The sequence below is a fragment of the Sander vitreus genome, chromosome 4 (genome assembly GCF_031162955.1).
Source record: "Sander vitreus isolate 19-12246 chromosome 4, sanVit1, whole genome shotgun sequence".
Classification (NCBI taxonomy): Eukaryota; Metazoa; Chordata; class Actinopteri; order Perciformes; family Percidae; genus Sander; species Sander vitreus.
In genome coordinates this window covers 34,737,042-34,751,900 of record NC_135858.1, presented here as the reverse complement: position 1 = coordinate 34,751,900, position 14,859 = coordinate 34,737,042, and the positions used below count along the sequence as shown (strand labels likewise).

General features: G+C 41.2%; 1 long non-coding RNA gene across 1 annotated transcript in view; it reads left to right on the top strand.

Moving 5' to 3' along the window:
• Positions 1–14,859, top strand: part of LOC144517367 (uncharacterized) — a 149,354-nt gene that overhangs the window by 102,638 nt on the left and 31,857 nt on the right. The window contains exon 2 of the long non-coding RNA XR_013501925.1: positions 6,928–7,011. This is a non-coding gene — a long non-coding RNA (uncharacterized LOC144517367). The remainder of the gene's footprint in view (positions 1–6,927; positions 7,012–14,859) is intronic.

Below are 14,859 nucleotides of genomic sequence, written 5' to 3'. Positions count from 1 at the left end.
ACTCCCGGTTTTTGGACCCCACAAATATAGTTAAACAAAAACACACACACACACACACACACACACACACACACACACACACACACACACACACACACACACACACACACGCACGGGCCACAGGCTAAGTGGTGTGACCGGCCTAACAGATGCGAGTCATTTGTCAGACTATTGACCGAATCCGCTGGATAAACTAAATGCCAATACCATCCGGACAGAGCAATGCTAATCCCTGTGTGTTCAGAGTGTGTGTGTGTGTGTGTGTGTGTGTGTGTGTGTGCGTGTGCGTGTGCCAGTGTTTTCCTCCCTTCTCTCCTGTCTCTTCTTCTCTCCAGTGCTCTCAGTTTTGTGACAGTCTAGGAGAAGTAGAAAAGTGTAAAAATCATTTCTCACCACAAGGTGAACCAAATGTTTGCAATGGACTGAAACTGTTGGAATGCAGTCAGAAAAGTCCTCTCTTTTCTGAATCACACAGGGTTAATTTAGACGTGAGTTTTAGATATTTATAGATACACTTTATGCAATTAAAAGAATCTAAATCAGATCTTTCAGGGATTACAGAGTGGTCCAGATCTATATTATGTTCGACCGGCTAGAATTAAACCTAATCTGTAGCAAGTGACATACATAAAGAGCAACAATATTGACTGGATGGTCTTCTTATGCAATACAACCTTGATCTTTAAGCTGTAAAGCCTTTGATTCACTCACTGCCATCAGGTAATGCTCCTCTGACGAGGAGATATCTGCTACTGTCAATAGAAATGCATCTCATCTTAAATCTGCTGCTGTTTGCAGTGTGAGCAGAGACCTTCATGCATTTCTGAATAATGAATTTTATGACTGCAGTCTTCAGCTGTTGTCATGGCATCAGCTCTGATTAGGCACTTTAAGTGTTTCCTGTTAAAGTCCCATACTGAGAAAAGATAGATGAGGTCGTTTTCTTTATTACATTTCCACGCAGAAATGTGTGTGCTTATCAAATTTGCAGTGATAGTGTTTCCTTGTCTCTCTTTCTTTGTCTCTCAGTTTTAGGTTGACGTGTTTTGTTGAAATAAACTTTCTTTGTGTTAAGATAAGCTACCGGCTGCTGACTGTGTAGCTCTATATGGAACTGACAGATTTGAGAGTGGGATTGATATTATCATCTCACTTTCTGCCAGAATGCCAAACGGACGTTACAGGCAACAGAAGCATCACTGTAATGTTAGCCTAGCCTGGTCCTACCAGACTCTGGTCCATTTCATTAGTACAGAGAGTCTGGCCACTCTCCATTGACAAGTGTTAACTTCTTTGAAGGCGGGTACTCTTTTGAAGTTTAAAACTACTGGATCTGCCCAGAGCCGCTCTGGATCTGCCATAACCAATCGCTAACGTTTGGTCGTGATGTCGGCTTAGCATCGCTAGCGTTCGTCTTAGCCAACTCCTTCACCACTAACGGAGCGAGCTGGAAAATCAAACTGTTCCCTGAACCCCGTGGGGAGGAGGGCCACGACATCATGGCCACCAACACAACTCAGCAAAGATTGTTCTTGCTCTGGCTTTAACTTTCTGGATATTCGGCAGCGTTGCCACAACGGACCAAATGGCTTCGCTCGCATCTTTCTCCGCCGCCATTACGGAACTATAACTCAAACTAGCGCACGACCTCAACGTCATTGTTGTCAGTCACTCCCTCTGTTCGCTGATTGGACCGCCAAAGATTTGACCATATGGTCTTGACTATAGATCGTTCTGTGCTATTTTTTAAATAATCAGTTCAGGCACTGTTTAAAAAGTATCGTTTTAGCACTGGTATCAGAAAAAAACCCAAAGATTCCCAATCCTATGATTACGGTCACATGATTAATCCGCCACCATGAGGCTGTAAAAAGGAATGGTTGTATTTGTCGTTTTGGAAGCCTTTGACCTATAATGTTGTTTAGATATGAGGATGTGTTGCACCAGTCTGCTAGTTGCGATTTGGTCAACGGAAAACCTGCTTTTATAAGAACCAGCAGTACATTTCAGTGGTTTCTCTAGCTTATATAAAAGATTTAGGTGCAGGAACTTTTCGCGGTTCTCTGTTCCTCTTTTAAAATGAATGCGCTGTCGATATCTTCTATAACAGACGCGATGGAGGAATCTACACATCTCAGTTCTCCAGCGGCAGCCGTCTTTGTGGTAAACAAATTCAACCCGAGCGCTCTTTGGTGACGTGGTTGATTACGTTACTGTTGATCATCTGTCCATCATCATATAAAGCCCGCCCTGACAATTTGATTGGTCCGAACAGCTCTGGTTCGAGCATAGTTGCTCCGCATCGGATCAAGTCCAGACCGAAAATGCGTGCATGCTAGAAATAGAACCGATGCCTATTTTTCACGCGACACGCAAGCGTTTCCAGGCAAAATAGAATACGAAAAGATGTTTATATGTCATTTTGACACAAATGCATAATAAATGACATGTTGATGTTTGAAAGTCTCTAGGTTTTGATATAAATGCAGATATAAATGTAATTAAAACAAAGTATGTAGCCTATTTTGCCGTCAATACTGCCGACGTTGTCTTTGCTGTAATCAGATCAGTATATATTTATCTTTAACATGGTATTTCATTTTATCAATGGGAAACACACACGTTTCTGGTGTGTAAAGACATAGAAAACGCCACGCAACAGAAACGCCACGCTCACGCCACGCAGCCAGTGTGTAGCCGGCCTAATTAAAAAATATGTCATGCATAATTCCTGAAATAATTACGGTATACTATAATAAAAGTGATGGATTAAATGTTTTTCAGTTACGAGGTTGTTGTTTAGTAAATCTGTCACTGCCAACGTGGTATTGTACCTCTTAATATAGACTTTTTTTTCCTACAAAAACTTTTTTTGCGCTGGTCAGTGCGTACTGGGCTTACAAAAAAAAACAATACAAAGGGGGTATATTATTATAAAAAGTTTGAGAAACTGGCTAAGATGACATGAGGATATACAATACAATATTATTGGTAATTCTAAACCACTGTGGCGATGTGAGACTTTTTATTTTGTAAGTCATAAATATTTGTCTTCTAAGACGGAGCTCGGTACGTTCTGCTCTCTGTCGTTGCAACACAAGTTCAAACAAAAAATATATATTTCCTTTGATCACAATTGCTGAAGGTTCTTTAGATGAAAGATGAGGAGGAGGAGGATGGAGTAATTTTGAACCTGACTCAACGGTTACACGTGTGACTGAGGTCTAAATGAAAATAATGTATTGGTGGTAGAAAAGCTACGTTCAAAAAAGACAATTTTGAAATTCTCCAACTCCCCTGAAGTCACAGTGTGGCAACATTTTTCCTTCCCCGTGAGTGAGTTAAAGGTAAATCCTGTGGGCTCCAACGGGACTCCTTGGTGCATTCACATGCACCTCGTTAAACTAATGGTGCATTCAATTGCACATCGTTAATTATAAGAAACTCAATCTGTTTTCACCATTCTGCTTTCAAATGGCTCTTATTGTGGCATTGCTGTCACTGCTGTAAACTAATTTTTTTAATCGTGACACACCTTGTATATAATGGAAACGTGTTGTGTGTTTATAATGTAGATAATAATCCAGTCTGAGCACAGAGCAAGAGAGCAAGACAGACGGGTCTCTGACAGTGCATCAAACAAATGACAGACTGACAAGGCCGGTGACAATGACAGAGTGACAGTGGTGACACTCCCACACTGAACAGCATTGCTAACGGAGACCCAGAGCATGACAGTGATAGAAAGAGAGGTGATGACTGAGAGACAAACGGTGACATTAAGAGAGAGAGAGAGAGACATTGATGATACAAAGACAGATGGTGACAGTGACAGAGAGACGATGGCAGACAGACAGAGACAGACTGTCACGCCGCCTTCAGGTGTGAGGTGTGTGTCCTCGCAGCCAGACTGTCAGCCACTGTAATCAGCCGCTCCAAATACAGATTGGTATTGTTGAGAGTCCGCCACCTCTCGTGACTCCGGGTTACCCATTTGTTATTCTGCTGCTACTGATGTGTTGGTTGATTGAGTGACTCTCCTCTCTCCAATGACTTGTGTTGCGTGAAGGTGCTTACTCGTCAATTTTGTAATATTTTGCAATTTCGCAAACAACGGAAAAATGCCTAAAAGCTGCTGTGTGGTGATATTCACTACCAACAATGTAAATAACCCATAACTTACGTTTTTTATAACGTGCCGACCTGAAAACTGAACAAAGGTGGATACAGACGTGAAGAATCAGCAGAGAGAAAGGGGAGACTGTGGGATCCTGACAATTAGCTAACGTTATGTCTGACGTTATGTGTGTAAGCTTAACTTACAGACATATATCCATCCATCCATCTTCGTCCGCTTATCCGGGGTCGGGTCGCGGGGGCAGCAGCTCCAGCAGGGGACCCCAAACTTCCCTTTCCCGAGCCACATTAACCAGCTCCGACTGGGGGATCCCGAGGCGTTCCCAGGCCAGGTTGGAGGTATAATCCCTCCACCTAGTCCTGGGTCTCCCCCGAGGCCTCCTATTACACATTATGCCACTAATCTTTTTATTCATTTTTCAGCTCCGACTACGTGAACTCCGTGAGCCGTCGCTGTGTAACGTAGAGTTTTTCCTGCGTGTCTCTACGACGTGTAACGTTGGACAGCCAATCACACACTTACTACATGTTGGTAGAAGCATGCTGCATGCTTATTGGCTCGCTGACTCTGATAAAATGTACTCCTTAGGCATTGACATTGGGTATTGAATGACGAGGCATTTTTTTGATACTCAATACTAAGGAGGCAATTCAGTCAGTGCCCAAAAAGTATTGAATTCGGTACCCAGCCCTAGCTGAAACTAACTAATTCTCTAAATCTCATTTTGGTCCATTTTTCACTATTTCTTGGAAAATAAATGATCGAAACATTCAAACATTGGGTCAAGCTTGTGTACTGCTGGGTAAGATAGCATAGCACTGTGTCATAGGATGACCGAGACGAAGTGAATGACATGTTCTAATCCGGGGAGGATTTGTCTGGATTTATAAACTATCAGTCCAACAGTTGCAACAACATTCGAACACTATATATAGAGACGGTGGGTGACAAACCGAGAGAGTGACTGTCATAAGGCCTCGAGGAGCGTGACCATGACTCATGAAGTTGGCTTTGTCCTCAAAGTTGATACACCACATACTGATTGAGAAATAAACTGCTGGGACCTCAGATGGACGGACACGAAGACACAAGGGGCCCCTATCTTGCACCCGGCGCAGCGCAAAGCCCGGCGCAAGTGTCTTTGCTGGTTTAAGACCGACCCAGTTGTCAATTTCCCGTCCAGCGCCCGCGTCGTTTAAATATCAAATGCACCTGCGCCCATGGGCGTGCTGGTCTTACAGGGAGGTGCGTTCAGGTGCATTCTGGGCGTATTGCTATCTTCAGGCAGCGGGAAGTGATTGCGCCATTGACCAACAAAAACCTGGTCTAAAGTCAATAGCGCAGCATTTCATTGTTATTTTAACAGCAAATTAGTAAAATGCGCCTAGTCTTATGCACAGCGCGCGCACACTATGCTTGTTACACACACAGGGACACGCAGCAGCACACACACATATACAAATACAAATACAAATAAAAAATATTACGGTGCAAATCCTCCATCATAATAGCAATGCTCCAAGGTCCAAACGCCTGGCTTTTAAAGGGAATGGGAGATGATCTCTGATTGGTTTATTGCATGTTACGCCCAAAACACACCTCTGATTAATGAAGACACTAAGTACAACCCTTTTGAACCGTGCGCCCGGCACACGGACCCTTTTTTCTGTCGTCGAACTAGCAAAAGTGGATTTGGACACGCCCTAAATGCACCTCCGCCAGGCGCTTCACGCCAGGCGCTTAGATCGTTAAAATAGGGCCAAAAGAGACTTAATGGAAACAGCCAGTTAAATACAAAAAGACAGAACCGATTGAGAGTTAAGTACAGACTGCAGTCGCGGCCCAAACTCACCAACTCAGACAAGTGAAAGTGCTGGTTTGCCTTTGGGCTGGAGTTGTATCTTATACTTCCTGCTGAGTAATTAACATTCATATTTTATATGTGAGAGGTTTGCAGTTCCTCACAATAATGATATCAGAAACTTAGACCTCCAAAACATTATTTGCAATATGCAAATTAAATACTCTGTTGGGACAACTGAAGCATTAAAGTTAAAAAATCTTCAGAATACTCTTCAAAACTTTTTCTTTTTCTTTTTTTTTTTTTTACTTTAAATTGACCTCAAACTGCAGCATTGCATTTCTTTAAATGCACTCTGGCAAACACCTCTGTAGTCCAACACGGAGAGAAAAACCTCTCAGCCCTTTAGGGTGCTGAACTCTGTATATCCACATTTTTCACCATTTTCTGACATATTATAGACCAAAGACCTAATCGATTTGTAACGACGCTCATCTCATCTTAAGTGAAATTTGAATATTTCATATATTTTAGTCCTGTACACAGTGACTTACAGTGACTGTTGTTTTCTGGCTTCATCTGTGCAGTCGTGTGTGTGTGTCTGTGGTATGTGTGTGTGTTTGTGTGTGTGTGTGTGTGTGTGTTAACTATGCTGAAAACGTGATATGTAGATTTTTTTGATAATGAATATAAATAGTTGCTGCCCTACAATTGTTTTGGGCTTTGTGTTGTTTATTATAAATATGTTTTAATGCTGTTCAGTTGTTTTGTTGCTGTCTGTTGTTTAGGTGTCCCTTTAATTGGAAAGTGCATTGAGACCATGTCTCACGGTGATTTTACACTTGAAGTGCCTTTGATTGATCGATTGATTGGATTCAGAAACCAGACTCTGACGTTGCAGCTGTGTGTTCGATGCTCCACAGATTTCGGTGCAGCGTCTCATATTTTCTTCTTCTCTCTCTCTCTCTCTCTCTCTCTCTCTCCGCAGTGATCTGCAACTTCCGGGGCTCCGTGACTCAGGGTTTGGCTCTGGAGGTGGGAGAGACGGTTCAGATTCTGGAGAAATGTGAAGGTAAGTCTTCTACCTGATGAATAACTTGATGAGATACAGTGGGGGTGGATGTCTGATGCGGTGATAATAATGTCCTTGATCATTGTTATGACAGAACTGGGACATCACTAAAGCATCAGTAATCACTGAAAACATCCTCTCCTCCACTGCAGTGCCTTTAACAACAACTCAACCTCAACAAGTACAACAAGTAGATTTTTTTATTCCTACCCTCTAACAAATAAATCCATAAAGTAACAGAAAAGCTACTGGCAGCACATTACTCGGACTTTGTCCCGTAATTAAAAAACCTAAATGATGTGTGCAGCTACAGTACAAATACAGAACATTTTCTGTTAGACCGATTATTTAAAATGATCTCATACGAAGCTGCACAGTTAGTAAACTTTAAAAAGGTTAGAACAAGCGAAAAAAAACGTCAGAAAAAATGTAAAAAAACAACAGATAAAACGACAAAAACATCGTAAAAAAGCATCATAAATGTAAAAAAAAGCAACAAAAATGTGACAACGTGGACTTCTTTAATCTCTTAAAAATAACCTGTGGCCGACTAAAGTTGTCAGAGCACAAGTTATGCAATTGGAAATGTAAAAAAAACAAAAATACAACTGTGAATCACAATGTTCTACGGACAATTTATGTTAAAATATACAGTCATACAACTGTTAATACACAGATATTTCTTAGAGTGTACCCTCTAATACGACCCACAAGACGGTTTTATAAAGTAGGGCCTCTAGCTAATGAAAGCGGTCACAGTTAAGTTCTGTTTAGGCACTAAAACTACTTGTAGAAAAAGATTGTGGTTTGGGTTAAAATCAGACGTTGCGTAACTTGACATGGTTCCGTTTGTTCCGTAGAGTTAAAAAAAAACTCGGCAGTTACTTTTATTTTCATCAACCCCCGGTCTCTTGATTGAAAGTCCTGTGTTTGTTTGACCCACTGTAGCTTAAAGACATCACACACGACATACACATACGTCATAAACAGGATGATCAAATAACAAATCCACATGAATAATTATATTAATAATAATAATTGTTGACGGACGGTGTTTCCATACGGATCATTATTATTGTCGCACACCAGACGCTGCTCAGTCTGCTAGCGACACATGCCAGAGCGTAAATAGTGAGGGGCTAAGAGAAGAGACAGTGTGTCTACTGAAAAACCGAACTAGCTTACCACAATAATAGCACAACATCAGTGCTTCAGCATCTCAACAGAAAACATTTCTCATCCATTCCACGAAGCGGACCCGACAAAAGTAAATCACGGAGTTGTATGGCCGATGAAACTACACCAAACACAACAACTAGCAAAAACAAAGACAAGAAAATACGTAGCAGTGACCACGATTTGCTCTAAAGAGCCGACTTGTTGACTATCCCTTCGGAGAAACAGCTGATTGTTGCGCATCATTTTCTCTCTCTCTCTCTCTCTCCACAGAGAAACAGCTGATCAACGATCTACTAGCATAAGTGTAACAGAGCTGTGTGACATTGTAATTAAATATATAAATACAAATTTAGTAGGTATTAATATGGTTTAGGTTTAGTATAACTAATATTTACATATACTTATTTTTACATATAGGCCTATATACAGATCAGTCTCAGGATGAAACTTGTAGTTCTGAAAGTTAAGTTGCACAACTTAAGGTCATGTTTATGTATGTTTAATGTATGCCTTAGTGTGAGGTTGATGTCATTTCAGAAAATGTTATATATGTTAAATATGTTTAGTTTTTGGAGAGATGATATTGTAAGCAATAAACTTAACCAAATAAGTCCGAAAATGTAACCAAACTATTGTTTATTATTGCTCTTCAATAAAACAAAAGTATTTCTTATCCGATTACTCGATTAATCGATGGAATAATCGGTAGAATACTCGATTACTAAAATAATCGATAGCTGCAGCCCTACTGGAGACATTTAAAAACACTTCTGACCCGTTTTGGTTTGGAATCTGCGGGGTTGTTTTGCAAACGGAGACCTTTGGCAACACCGACACTGACACCAACGGTCTCAATGCAGTGAAGACGAAGACTGCTAGCAAAGAAACATGGATTTAAATGCACAATTTTGGTTTGGTTTCCTCTCTGGGGATTGATAAAGTTAACTAATCAGCTTTGCAAATGTTTTATGAGGAAGGAAATGCACACAGAACATCTAATATAAAGGACAATATTTCTGTAAATGGCTGAAAGTAGCAGATATGTCAAGATGGTTGACCTTTGGAGAGTTGTATAGCACCTGTATGGAAGTGGAGCTTCTTTTGCACCAACATTTCCTGCATTAACCCTTGTTGAACACCTTGTTGTTCTCCTGGGTCAAAAAGATTAACAATAATTATTGATAATACAGTAATAATTATAATAATTATTACAATAATTTGCTTTAATAAGAAACCCATATTTCTGATATAGACATTTTTAAAAAGGGTCAAATTTGACCACATGAGGGTTATGTCCAAAGAGACATTAGGGCTGTTGGAACGAATACCGAAAGTCGAATATAATTTGAATAGTGAAAAAATCAATACTATTTGAATGCTGAAATTACTATTTGATTTATTTTTATTTTTTTTATAAATAGGTTGGCTAACGTTAGCTAATGTCCCTTGTCTCGCCTTGGCCTACCCGCATGTGTCACCCATGTCACGTCTTATGAACAATAACTTAGCTGGAGTGAGAAACACAAGGCATTGTGAGGTCTAAGCTAACGTTACGTACCGAGTAACGTTAGTACAACATTACGGAGCTAAAGTTACGTACCGAGTAATGTTAGTACAACATTACGGAGCTAACGTTATGTACCGAGTAAAGTTAGTACAACATTACGGAGCTAACGTTACGTACCGAGTAAAGTTAGTACAACATTACTGAGCTAACGTTACGTACTCAGTTAAGTTAGTACAAGGGTTAGTGACAGGCTGCGGCTGGAAATCGTAAGGATGAATAGTTTTAACATTACTTTAAAATTGACATCCACCGAGCCAAAGTGCTTATGTTAACATTAGTTAGCTTGTTCTTGTTTTCAAACTGCGTCGCGAGGGATAGTAACGTTAGCTTAGCTGGGAGCTTCATGGAGAAAGCTAAAGGTAATGTTAGCTGCCTTAATAGCTGTCAGAGTTAGCTTTGACTTCATATATTACCTTCTAATAGCTGGATTCTCAGTAACGAGACAATCTGTAAGAAACAGGTTGCTTATAAATCACTAAAATAGCAGTGGCAGCACCGTTTGGCTTAGTTATCAATGCTGTTAGCATTGTTTGTTACTTACCTAGTTTATGACAAATCGTTTCGGCTGTGCTTTCTAACATGATGTCGTTGTGCTAACCGAGCAACGTTAGCCTTTAAAACAATACACTTGTTAGATAATGTTTCATTACAGAGTTCTCTGTTGATTTGTGTTGTCATTCACATTTTTTATTGTTTTTTTATAGAAACAGAGACAAGAACAATAGTGATCTCTCTCTCTAAAGCAAAAACGAGAGAGATGATAACAAATGAGCGAAAAAAACAAAAAATAACAGAAATATAAATATACATACACAGGGTAAACATTGGTCTAACTCGTCTCCATACCTTACACGTATCATAACACCAGTAGCACAAATGATGAGTATTCTACCAATATCATGCAATACCAGTCATCTCTCAAACATCTTAGCAGTGACTTATACAGGCATTAAAATCATTTAGTCAAATTCTGCCCCATTAAGTATGCAATATTGCATTCATGTAGGGGCCCCATATTTTCCAAAATACCTCCTGTCTGTTGTTCAAGTTAAAACTTAATTGTTCGTAGCTGGCCATTTTGGTCATTTCTCCACACCATTCATTGAAAGGGATGATGTGTTTTGTTTTCCAATGTCTTAGCACAATCCTACAACCTGTGGTGAAGGCCAGTCTGCACCATAGAGTCTGTTGAACTGACAGGCCCACCCCTGCTGGTATTATGCCTAATATACAAAGTACCGGGTTCTGTATCAAGTCTGCCATAGTACTTTGTTAACGAATGTTATAATATCTTCCCATAAGTTTGTCGTCATTTGACATTCATATAACATATGCATCAATGTGCCTCTGCTTCTTTCGCATCTCCAGCATACATCTGAATCCACTAATTTTAGTCTCGCCATCTTACAGGGAGTCCAGTAACCCCTATGGATGATCCTATAAGTAATCAATCGAGTCTGAACTTCCCTTGACGTTTTATACCAGGACCCCACCACTTCCTCCCAAGTCTCGTCAGCTATGCCAACCTTCAAATCCTCCTCCCATGCTCTCTTGAATTTTCTTGAATTTTCTTTGTATAGACATTATACAGCTTCTCAGCTGAAGATATTTCCAAAACTCTTTCTTAGGAATGTTATACGTGGTCATTATCTGTTCAAATGTCATGAACACATCCTCTTTGAGAGTTTTTTTGCCTATTTTCAATAGTTTGTTATGCCAGATTGATGATTTTTTTGTGAAGGAGGGCCTTAATCCTGTCACCTGATGTGAAACACTCCAGGTTTCTCTCGCAAATGCCAACAGTGGATTCCTAAATGGGATTTCTCCACCTGTTTGCGATATAAAAGCCTGTATGGGGAATGGATATGTAAGTTCCTTTTCCATCGAGACCCATGGAGGAGCTTGGTCTTCTACCATATATATTTTGGACAGCTGGTTAAGGGAGAAAGTATAGTGGTACCAATCCACTCTTGGTAAGCCAAGACCCTCCTCTTCTTTAGCTGCATATAGTTTTTAGTCTTTTGCCTGCCCACAAAAAATAATTTACTGCCTTATTAAACTTTGTTAGTAACGAGGAGGGGAGGCTTACAGGTAGTAGATAAGTAATAGAATTAATTTGTGGGACTGTGATCATTTTTAGGATGTTTATCTTACCCAGCAGGGATAAGCCCAGTTTAGTCCAGTTTTGCAAAGTGCAAAATGAGGGGGAGGAGGTTTTCTGTCATGATGTTTTTCAAACCTGGGGTGACCTTAATGCCCAAATACACCAGGCCGGAAGGAAGCCATCTAAACTGCCAATTTTTCCTTATAGATGGAGGGCACACCATTGATAAAGGCATTGCCTCTGATTTCCCCCAATTTATCTTGTACCCAGATATACGGGAAACAGATTCAATCAGTGATAACATATGGGGTACCGCTGTTTCCGGATTTATGGTCAGTAACATTATGTCATCCGCGTACAACAGTAACTTATGTTCAGTTTTTCCTGCCTGGATTCCCTTAATATTCACATTGTTTCTAATGGCAGCAGCTAACGGCTCCAGCGCCAATGCAAAAATCAACGAGCTCAGGGGGCAACCCTGCCTCGTACCCCTATAGAAGGGGAAACTTAAGGATTTCTTCCCGTTTGTTAATACTGAGGCCCTAGGATTGGAATACAGCAGTTTGACCCAATTTATAAATGGAGTGCCCAATCCAAACTTGTGTAAGGCCTGAAATAAATACCCCCATTCTACTCTATCGAACGCTTTTTCAGCGTCAAGAGAAAAAGCTACCTTAGGTTCAGCACTATTCCTTGTCTGCCATACCAAATGTAACAACCTACGAACATTGTCTGCTGAAGACCTTCCTTTGATAAAACCGACCTGATCCGGGTGAATAAGACTATACTAAGCAAATGTTTCTCTAGCCTTGTAGCCAACATTTTAGCCAATATTTTAGCATCCACATTTATCAAAGAGACTGGTCGGTAGCTACCGCACTGCTGAGGGTTCTTACCTTTTTTATGTATAAGTGTTATTAATAATGGCATATTACCAGTTTTAAGTGCCTCCCGAAAAACTTCAAGTAGTCTTGGGGCCAACTTGTCAGAGAATGCCTTATAAAAGTCTGCAGGGAAACCATCGTCCCCTGGGGACTTACCAGAACTTAGACACTTTATAGCCTTTTGGACCTCTACTAAAGTAATATCCCCTCCAATTTCTTCTTGTGATTCTTCTGACAAGGACGGCAGATGGGCCTGGAACAAGAACTCATCCACCACGTCCAGGTCTTCAGTGCTCTGGGATGTATATAATGATTGGTAAAAAGTCTTAAATGCTTCATTGATCTCTCCAGGGTCTGTTACTAAAACCCCCTCCTCATTCTCCACAGAGGTTATTAGTGTCCGATTATATTGTTGTTGTTTAACCCTCTGGGCCTTGTATTTGATTGGTTTGATTTCTCCAGTGCGGGGTTTCTCACTTGATTGAAATCCCCCCCAATTATTACATACTGATTCCCCATTTGTTTCACTGTATTACAAATGTCAGTAAAGAAGTCTGGAGAGTCTGTATTTGGGGCATAAATATTAATTAGAGAGCACCTAATACCGAGAAGCAAGATTTGCCCCCTTTATATTCCAAGACAGCACTTTAAGCATTTCTGCCATAAAACTCAGTTATCTTTGTTTATTTATTTATTATATATTATTATTATTTGATTGATTTCCCCCCTTGCCACCTGGTGTGATCTCATAATACATTTGTGCATTGACGATAATAACGCAGACTCTGATTTAAATGCAACCCTGTGTGATGCGTTTCCTCTAACCGAACAAAAATAACGCCGTACCCGAACATTTTAATGGTACACGCTTTTAAAAACCTGATACGAACCGTATCATACACCATATTATTCTCCGAAACCAAACAGAAAAATAATACGTCCATGAAACTCCCAACCCAGCCGCCCCCGCCCCCCTCCAATATAACATTGTCTATATACTATCCTCTGCAGATGAGAACGAGTTTGTCTAGGATCTTGGGAGGTCATTCAGTAAGTGTAAGCGCCCATTAAATATGAAAAAATAAGTTTTTGTAGCCAGAAACTCTCCGACCTCCTCCAGCAAGCTGAAAGTATGTCTAACATTATCTACAACCACTCTCAGCACAGCCGGGTACGCCATAGTGTAACGCAGCCCCTTCTCCTGTAGTTGCTTTTTTGCGCCGTCAAACTTCTTGCGTTTCTGGATAACATCCTGCGACAGGTCCTGGAAGAAAAACACCCGCTTGCCTTCCCAGGTCACTCGTCCCTTCTCCCTGGCCGCTCGCAACACCGCCTCTCTAGCTCCGAACTTCAGGAAGCGCACAATAATATGTCGGTCTCTGCCACCTCTCCGGCCGGTTCTGTGGGCGCGCTCAATATTAAACTCCGGAGTAAGCTCCACATCCAACGCATTGGAGATGAGTCTCCTCACAAAACCCTGCATATCTCGACCTTCGGCATCTTCCGCTATCCCCATTATGCGGACATTGTTGCGGCAGCCGGCATCTTCAAGATAAGTTATTCTCTCCTGGAGCTGTGTGATGGTTTTAGCCGCCATCTCCACTGCCGCTCCTCTGCTATGATCTTGATCTTCCAGGGCCGAAATCCGTGTCTCGGCCGCCCCCAATCGGGTCCCTAACTTCTCCACAGTAGTTTGGACTGCATCCATGCCGCCTTTAGACCACTCATATCCGAAGCGATACCCTGTAGCAGCGTTTTAATGTTAGCTAGCTCTCCTGTAGAATCCGTCTGTAACCCCGATGTTGGAGAGGCCGCCATGTTGACTGCTTCGTCTTCAACAGGGTGTCGTGTGTTGAGGCGTCTCAAGTCATCTTGTAGGATGGTCTTCTGAGTTGTCTGCATTCTTATTTGTGTTAGGAAATTGTCATACGGCTATTTCTTGCATAAAAGTAGATAAGTCACCGAATTAGGAGGGGGAGCGTGAACAGCTTAGCAGAGGGCTCTACTATGCAGCCATCTCGGGTGCCCGCTCCACCGGAAGTCGATTTGTGTTTTTAGCTGCGTGCTCGTGGTGGAAAATAATGTTAACAAAGTTGCGTGCAGGTCCCCTCAAG